The following is a 9,273-nucleotide window of genomic DNA, read 5'->3' as shown; positions in this document are numbered from 1 at the left end:
GCCCCCAATCCCTCCCAGCATCAGAGTCTTTTCCAGTGAGTCAACTGGTCGCATGAGGTGGCCAAAATATTGGAGTTTTAGATTACAATGAAGTGACCAAACAAATGAAATCAAGGTGAATTAAAACCCTAAATGAAAGACTGGAAACTATGAAACCCCTAGAAGAAAATGTAGGCAGAACTCTTTCACACAATTCATAGCAACATTTTTTCACCTGTCTCCTAATGCAAAGGAAGCAAAGGAAAAAAATGAGATCTAATCAAATTTAAAAGCTTTTGCACAGCAAACGAAAACACTGAAAAAATGAAAAGACCACCTACCAAATGGGAGTAAGTATTTGCAAATGAAATTACTATAAGTGGTTAATATTCAAACTGTCTAAACAGACTATTCAACTCGATATTAAAAACAAGCAAACAAACAAACAAAAAACAATGGGAAGATCTGATTTTCTCCAAGGAAGATATACAGATGGCACAAGAAGAAATGCTGACCATAACTGTCAGAGAAATTAAAACTAAAATCACAAGGAGATATCACCTCACACTATCAGAATGGCTATCATCAATTCAAAAATCTGAAAATAACAAATGTTGACAAGGATGTGGAGAAAGAGAAGCCCTTGTACTTAATTGGTGGGAATGTAAATTTGTGCAGTTGCTATGGAAAACATCATGAAAGTTTCTCAAAAAACTAAAAAAAAAACTACCAATTGACCCAGCAATTCCACTTCGAGGTATATATCAGAAGAAAATGAACACTAATTTGAAAAGATACATGAATTCCAATGTGTATTACAGCCTTTTTTACAATAGAAAATATATGGGCTGCGAGCTCGGAGGCTGAAGAGAAAAGACGGCGAGGTGGCTTTGGTGGTGGCCACAGAGCACAGGATGATCCAGCGATCGAGGAGAAAATTCTGCAAACTGGCTGATTATTCATGAAGATGAGATTTTGTTTTTGTGGCAGGCATCTGTGGGGTCTGTAATAGAAATGATTGCTGGCTATGGAGAAATTTATCACTCTATAAACATGCTTCCTACTAACAGGAATGCAAATGAGTCTTGTTCTAATACTGCACCATCTCTAACTGTCCCTGAATGTGCCATTTGTCTGCAAACATGTGTTCACCCAGTCAGCCTGCCTTGCAAGCATGTTTTCTGCTATCTATGTGTGAAGGGAGCTTCATGGCTTGGGAAGCAATATGCCCTCTGTCGACAAGAAATTCCCGAAGATTTCCTTGATAAGCCAACCTTGTTGTCACCAGAGGAACTCAAGGCAGCAAGCAGCGGAAACGGTGAATAGGCCTGGTATTATGAAGGAAGAAATGGGTGGTGGCAGTATGATGAGCGCACTAGCAGAAAGATGGAGGATGCTTTTTCCAAAGGTAAAAAGAGCACTGAAATGTTAACTGCCGGGTTTCTCTATGTTGCCAATCTTGAAAATATGGTTCAGTATAGGAGAAACGAACATGGACGTCGCAGGAAGATCAAGCGGGATACAATAGATATACCAAAGAAGGGAGTAGCCGGACTTAGACTGGACTGTGATTCTAATACTGTAAACCTAGCGAGAGACAGCTCTGCTGACGGAGCGGACAGTGTACCGGCTCAGAGTGTAGCTTCTGTTCAGTCGTCTTCTGTGAGGCCCCTGACATCAGTAGATGGTCAGCTAACAAGTCCCACCACACCATCCTCTGATGCAAGCAATACTCTGGAAGACTCTTTTGCACATTTACAACTTGTTGGAGACAGCATAGTGGAAAGGAGTCATAGAGGGGAAGGAGAAGAGCATGGATCACCATTTTGAGGCAGGGCACCAGCACCAGACACTTCGATTGAAGAAACCGAATCCGATGCCAACAGTTAGAGTGAGGATGTATCTGTGCATGTTGCACAACACTCCTTGACCCAAAAGAGACTTTTGGTTCCTAATGCAAATCAGACAGTATCTGATCGATCAGGAACTGATCGATAAGTGGCAGCAGATGGAACAGTGAGTGTCAGATCTCGAAGGCCTGATGGAGAGTGCACAGTAACGGAAGTTTAAATAAAAAAGTTTTCAGATCCACCCTCAGGATGAAAATGGTTATCTGCAAATTTCTACCCACAAAACATTATACTCATCCCTAGTAGTACATTTTAGGAGTTGGGGTGGGAAGGGGTATCGAAAGAATAGAGCCGTAATTAAAATGTCTAACACATCTCTGTTGAGAAATTTAATACAAGGAACGTGGGTGTTAATAGTTGAGAGCTGTTTAGTAATAACTCAGTTTTCTTGAGGTCTGTTTATTTTATAGTTTTTTTTTAAAATACCTTCAGTTCTTTTGGCCAGCGTGTGTGTATTATCTGTGCATTAATGGTCCTCATCTGCCTACTGCACTGGTTCATATTTTTCTGCATGGATTGACATAAAACCATTACAAAAATTTGGCAACTACAAGAAGTCTGGTATCAGTATGAAAAGAAAGCTTAATTAACATGAGAACAAATGCGAATTTGTGGTTTTAAAATAAAAGAATAACAACTATTTAATAATAAAGCCATGAAATTAAAAGACGCTTACTCCTTGGAAGGAAAGTTTATGGCCAGCCTAGATAGCATATTAGAAAGCAGAGATATTACTTTGCCAACCAAGATCCGTCTAGTCAAGGCTATGGTTTTTCCCGTGGTCATATATGGATGTGAGAGTTGGACTGTGAAGAAAGCTGATCGCCGAAGATTTGATTCTTTTGAACTGTGGTGCTGGAGAAGACTCTTGAGAGTCCCTTGGACTGCAAGGAAATTCAACCAGTCCATTCTAAAGGATATCAATCCTGGGTGTTTATTGGAAGGACTTTTGCTAAAGTTGAAACTCCAATACTTTGGCCACCTCATGCGATGAGTTGACTCACTGGAAAAGAGTCTGATGCTAGGTGGGATTGGGGGTAGAAGGAGACGGGGACAACAGAGAATGAGATGGCTGGATGGCATCACCGACTCGATGGACATGAGTTTGAGTGAACTCCAGGAGTTGGTGATGGACAGGGAGGCCTGGCATGCTGTGGTTCATGGGGTCGCAAAGAGTCGGACACGACTAAGCGACTGAACTGAACTGAACTGAACTGAATAATAAAGTAACTGAAATGGAAATGTAAAGAAATGAGCTTATAACTTCTGTTTCAGAATCTTGTCTGTAACACACTTCATGGCGTTCTCATAGGCTTTGCTGTCTAGTCCCTGTAGTTAGCGGTTTCTCTTGATCCATATTTTTTTTTTTGATTACAGACTTTATAATTTAAGAAATACTAGAATTTATCAAAAAAAAAAAAAAAAGAAAAGATGTGAAAGCAACCAGTGAACAAAGTACACATGGTTCCTCTCTTCAAAGCATTGACATGGAGTATGGCAAAAGCAAGCATTTGAACACTATAGTAATCCTTAGAAATAATGGCAGATACATGTTCACTGAGATGGAAAAGTTTTTCCAGCATATTGTATAGAAAAGGAAAGCTACAATAGTGAATATAGTTTGATTCAATTACTTTTTATTTTCAATTTCTATAAATTAAAAAAAATCACTGATGTATATATGCTCCTCCAAATATAAGTGTATTATGTATTCTAGCATTATATAACACATATAATATATATGTTATAAACATTTAGATAGAAAGACAAAGACAAAATATTAACAGTATTTATATTTCTATTGACATACTTATTGGTGTCCTCTAATTTCATTTTTATACTTTTTGAATTTCCATCATCCTGCTCTGTTTTACTGTGAATAGAATAAGAATCACTGTGATTAAGGTTTGTCAAAGTAGTTCTCAAAGTGGGCTGACCTTCACATTCTTGTTGGGTTTGAAATATTAGCTAAACTATATGCGGGACATGGGCTCAAGTGGCAGCTGTTGGAGGGTCATAGAGATAAGCACTGCTGACAGGCATGCCTGGGAATAAAAGGAAAAGAATGATGTACAAAAGTTAAACAAGCATGTGAAATCAAAATCTGAGATTGGAAAGGAGTCAATCAAAAAATCAAAAAGATTCCTGCACGCTGGACCCAAAGTATCCTTATGTAGTAGAGCAGGATGAGCACAGCCCTTAGCAGGTAGCCACTGCTGTACCTTACTACTCCACATCCTGTTACTAAGCAAAAGGTCTTGCTCAGCATTGGACAGTGCATCCCCGGGCCCCGCCCATAAGCAACCAACTATCAGTGAGGTACCTACTGGTACGTCTCCTGCTAAGCTATTGGTCAGTTACAGAGTGGGCCCTACCTGATGATAACTGTCAATGAGGAACCATTGGGAAAGTGATTCAGTCAAGAGTCCGTGGTGCAGTGGTCATGTGACTCTTGAATTTGGGCACCTTACTTTTTTTTTTTTTTAATCAGGATTATATTTCTGGTAGATAGGGCAACTTGAGTTTCCCTACTCAATGTGAGAATTGAAGTGTCCCCAACAATATTAGTGCCGGAGACATTTAACACTTTCTTTACTCTGATGTGTAATCTTATGGACACAGTGTATTAACCTTGGGGCAACAGACGGGATTCACCAAATCTTGGCCTCTCTACAGCTCATTGCAGTAGAAGAAACATACAACATGTTCTTAGTTACCTTTTTCCATGTTAAGTGCTTGCTCTTAAGTTCCTTAAGCCCCTCAAAGACTCCTAATAGGAAGAGGGTGGTCTAGAGATGAAGTGACTAGAGGACTCTGAAGTGCTAAAATGGGATGAAGAGTGTTCACATAGGGATGGAGGCGGCAGGAGTGTTGAAGGGAGACATATAAGTCCAAGAATAAAAAACACAGTGTTGAGAAACTGGGGTAGAGGTGCCTGAGGAAAAGATCCTCATCAGAGGCCTTGTCGGAGGGCTGGCCTCGCTTAGCATGTATCCAAAGTTTTCAAAAGCATCTTGCCCTTTGAAGCTGTTTCATTCGGCCCTTAACAACCCTAGGCATGCAGCACAAGAAACACTGACTAGCCCAAGTAATACTTTCTTTATCCTTCTTTATTTAGTGTTAGGAATACTCCCTTCACACATAGTCCTTGAATTAATTGGAAGCTTTGCCGGTAACCTTGATTGATAACTGACTTGAAGTGCAGGAACCTGATTAATGTTTAGAGTGAGGCCAGCATGTCTGGTCAGTTCAGTTCAGTCGCTCAGTCGTGTCCGACTCTCTGCGACCCCATGAATCACAGCACGCCAGGCCTCCCTGTCTAATACCAACGCCCGGAGTTCACTCAAACTCACATCCACAGAGTCGGTGATGCCATCAAGCCATTTCATTCCCTGTCGCCCCCTTCTCCTCCCGCCCCCAAACTTTCCCAGCATCAGAGTCTTTTCCAGTGAGTCAACTCGTCGCATGAGGTGGCCAAAGTATTGGAGTTTCAGCTTTAGCATCAGTCCCTCCAATGAACACCCAGGATTGATCTCCTTTAGAATGGACTGGATGGATCTCCTTGCAGTCCAAGGGACTTTCAAGAGTCTTCTCCAACACCACAGTTCAAAAGCATCGATTCTTTGGCGATCAGCTTTCTTCACAGTCCAACTCTCACATCCATACATGACCACGGGAAAAACCATAGCCTTGACTAGACGGACCTTGGTTGGCAAAGTAATGTCTCTGCTTTTTAATATACTATCAAGGTTGGTCATAACTTTCCTTCCAAGGAGTAAGCGTCTTTTATTTCCTGGCTGCAATCAGCATCTGCAGTGATTTTGGAGCCCAAAAATATAAAGTCTGACACGGTTTCCACTGTTTTTCCATCTATTTCCCATGAAGTGATGGGACCAGATGCCATGATCTTTGTTTTCTGAATGTTGAGCTTCAAGCCAACGTTTTCACTCTCCTCTTTCACTTTCATCAAGAGGCTTTTGAGTTCCTCTTCACTTTCTGCCATAAGGGTAGTGTCATCTGCATATCTGAGGTTATTGATATTTCTCCCAGCAATCTTGATTCCAGCTTGTGCTTCTTCCAGCCCAGCGTTCCTCATGATGTACTCTGCATATAAGTTAAATAATCAGGGTGACAATATACAACCTTGACGTATTCCTTTTCCTATTTCGAACCAGTCTGTTGTTCCATGTACAGTTCTGACTGTTGCTTCCTGACCTGCATACAGGTTTCTCAAGAGACAGGTCAGGTGTTCTGGTATTCCCATCTCTTTCAGAATGTTCCACAGTTTACTGTGATCCACACAGTCAAAGGCTATGGCATAGTCAATGAAGCAGAAATATATGTTTTTCTGGAACTCTCTTGCTTTATCCATGATCCAGCGGATGTTGGCAATTTGATCTCTGGTGCCTCTGCCTTTCCTAAAACCTGCTTGAACATCTGGGAGTTCACGGTTCACATATTGCTGAAGCCTGGCTTGGAGAATTTTGAGCATGACTTTAGTAGCGTGTGAGATGCGTGCAACTGTGCTGTAGTTTGAGCATTCTTTGGCATTGCCTTTCTTTGGGATTGGAATGAAGACTGACCTTTTCCAGCATGTCTAGTAAAGCTATGTAAATCTAAGTTTATCAACACTCCACAGGTGTCCTGGATTTTGTCATACTGATGTAGCTGTTAAAGTCTTCCTCCCTCGTAAAACTATATAACAGCGCTTGTAATATAAAGCAAATGGTCACTCTCCTAGAAGGCTGTCCGTGTCTCTTTTTCAGAGGCATCTCCGCTGAGCTCTACAGCACGGAAGGAAATTCTGAAGGTCAAGAGCTGAAACACCATGCCCCTGAATCACCACTCCCCAGAATCAGACACACAGAGGTGTCAGCGGTGGGTAAGTTGTATCATGGCCTCCCTCAGCTTCCACTAGCCCATGTTGATGGGCAAAGTGGTTCATTGTGTTGTCTAAGACCCCAAGGCCACCACTGGCTGGGGAGTGACTAGCTGACCAATCAGGTTGAAGGGTGTGGCTCCTCATTGTCCTGAGAAGGTATATATAGAGGGATCAGAGGCAGAGATTCTGGGTTAGGCCACTTTTTTGGATCATCATGACTAAGGGAATCAGGAAGCCTCAGAAGCCAAGAAGTGTTGCAACGCGGTTTGCCTCAAGGATGAAAGAAAGAGAGTCGACCCATTGTCAACGGAGATACAGACAGTGTGAACGTAAGATGACTCCATCTATGCTCCCCATGTTATCCACTGACTTTGCTGCCCAAGACCACTACACTGCCCTTGCCTGGCACAAACGCCCTCATCAGCCCACATCCCTTTTTCATGAAATCTGCCTTCCAACTCAGTTGTTATACACTTTCCTCAAAACTAATACACTTCTCTTTTCTTTCCAGGCATGAAATATGACGATGAGTGTCAGAAGACCTCTACAACGGACTTTGAGAAGGAAAATCCAATCATATGCCACTCAGTCGAGAAAGGTGAAGAAAACAAGAAAACCAAACTGTTTTTTCTGTTCCTGTGCATGTAAGACACAAAATCAACACCGAAAAAGTTACCAAAATATGAGGCAGAGTCCAAGAAGGAGGCAGAATCGAAAGAGAAGATAAGCTCACCAGCCCCAGAAAGAGAGACCCTGGAGAAGTACAACCTGGGCAGCCAGTAACTGAATTCCAAAGTTCAAACAGTTTAGAATTGTTTCTCCAGGGGTCTGCTTTCTTACAAATGGTCTGCTTTCTTACAAATGGCGGACCCTCACACTAACAAGAGTAAAGAGATGGCTGCCATTAAAATAAACATGAAATTGTGAAAAGATGATATTTGTGTGTCTTTGTGTGTGTGTGTGTGTGTGTGTGTGTGTGTGTGTGAATTTTCTGATGGGAAGGGAGGGGAGGGAGAGAAGAGGTGGACACCTAATTGGGGAGGGATGTGGAGTCCTGGGGGATTGCGGCTCAGACCCTCAGGCCCCCAGTTAACCAGAGAATAGAGGGTGTTGGGTGCATATATAATTATAATTGTTATGTCTTCTTTTTGCTTTGATTATTTGCTCATCATATAGTGTCCTTCTTTGTCTATTTTCACAGCATTCGTTTTAAAGTTTATTTTAACTGTTATGAGTATTGCTACTCCTGCTTTTTTTGAACACAATTTGCTTGGAATATGTTTTTCCAGCCCTTATTTCAGTCTGTATGTGTTCCTCGTTTTGAGGTGGGTCTCTTGTAGACAACATACAGAGGGGTCTTGTTTTTGTATCCATTCAGCCAGTCTTTGTCTTTTGGTTGGGGCATTCAACCCATTTACATTTAAGGTTATTGTTGATAAGTTTGATCCCGTTGCCATTTACTTTATTGTTTTGGGTTCTGGTTTATACCCCCTTTCTCTGCTTCCTGACTAGAGAAGGTCCTTTAGCATTTGTTGGAGGGCTGGTTTGGTGATTCTGAATGCTCTCATCTTTTGCTTTTGGGTAAAGCTTTTAATTTCTCCTTTATATTTGAATGAAATCCCTGCTGGGTACAGTAATCTGGGATGTTGGCTAGTTTCTTTCATCACTGTAAGAATGTCCTGTCATTCCCTCCTGGCCTGAAGAGTTTCTATTGAAAGATCAGCTGTGATCCTTGTGGCTTCAACTTGTGTGTTATTTGCTGTTTTGCCCTTGCTGCTTTTAATATTTGTTCTTTGTCTTTGACCTTTTTTAAATTTTATTAGTATGTGTCATGGGGTGTTTTGCCTTGGGTTTTTCCTGTTTGGGACTCTCTGGTTTTCTTGGACTTCGATGATTATTTCCTTTCCCATTTAGTGAAATTTTCAACTATCATCTCCTTAAGTATTTTCCCAAGGTCTTTCTTTTTGTCTTCCTCTTCTGGGACTCCTATGATTCGAATGTTGGGGTGTTTAACATTTTCCCAGAGGTCTCTGAGATTGTCCTCATTTCTTTGAATTAGTTTTTCTTTTTTCCTCACTGTTTCATTTATTTCTAACAGTCTATCTTCTATCTCACTTATCCTATCTTCTGCCTTTTTATTCTACTGTTGTTTCCCTCCAGAGTGCTTTGGATCTCATCTATTGCATTATTCCTTATGTATGGACTCTTTTTTATTTCTTCTAGGTACTTGTTAAACTTTCTTGCCTCTACTCGATCCTTTCTCCAGGCTCTTTATCTGTAATTCCATTTTGTTTTCAAGATTTTGGATCATTTCCCTATCATTATTCGGAATTCTTTATCTGGTAGATACCCTATCTTTTCCTCTTTTGTTTGGCTTAGTGGACATTTATGAATTTATCTCTATGTGAAGAGTTTGTGGAGGCAACCACACGTTTTCTTTCTCACGAAGCAAGGCAGAGGAAACATGTTGAAATTACACAGGATGCTGGCAGTTTCCCCATA

At 41.1% G+C, this 9,273-nt stretch overlaps 1 pseudogene; it reads left to right on the top strand.

Annotated features, from left to right (window-relative positions):
• The first annotated feature begins 993 nt into the window (after nt 1-993).
• LOC148775311 (E3 ubiquitin-protein ligase RNF146-B pseudogene) lies at nt 994-2,049 on the top strand (annotated as a pseudogene).
• The last annotated feature ends 7,224 nt before the right edge of the window (nt 2,050-9,273 follow it).

Source organism: Moschus berezovskii, chromosome 16 (assembly GCF_049115385.1).
Source record: "Moschus berezovskii isolate FMDL1 chromosome 16, NW_MosBer_1.0, whole genome shotgun sequence".
NCBI classification, from domain to species: Eukaryota; Metazoa; Chordata; class Mammalia; order Artiodactyla; family Moschidae; genus Moschus; species Moschus berezovskii.
Note: the sequence above shows the minus strand (reverse complement) of the source record. Positions and strands in the feature narration are given on the sequence as shown.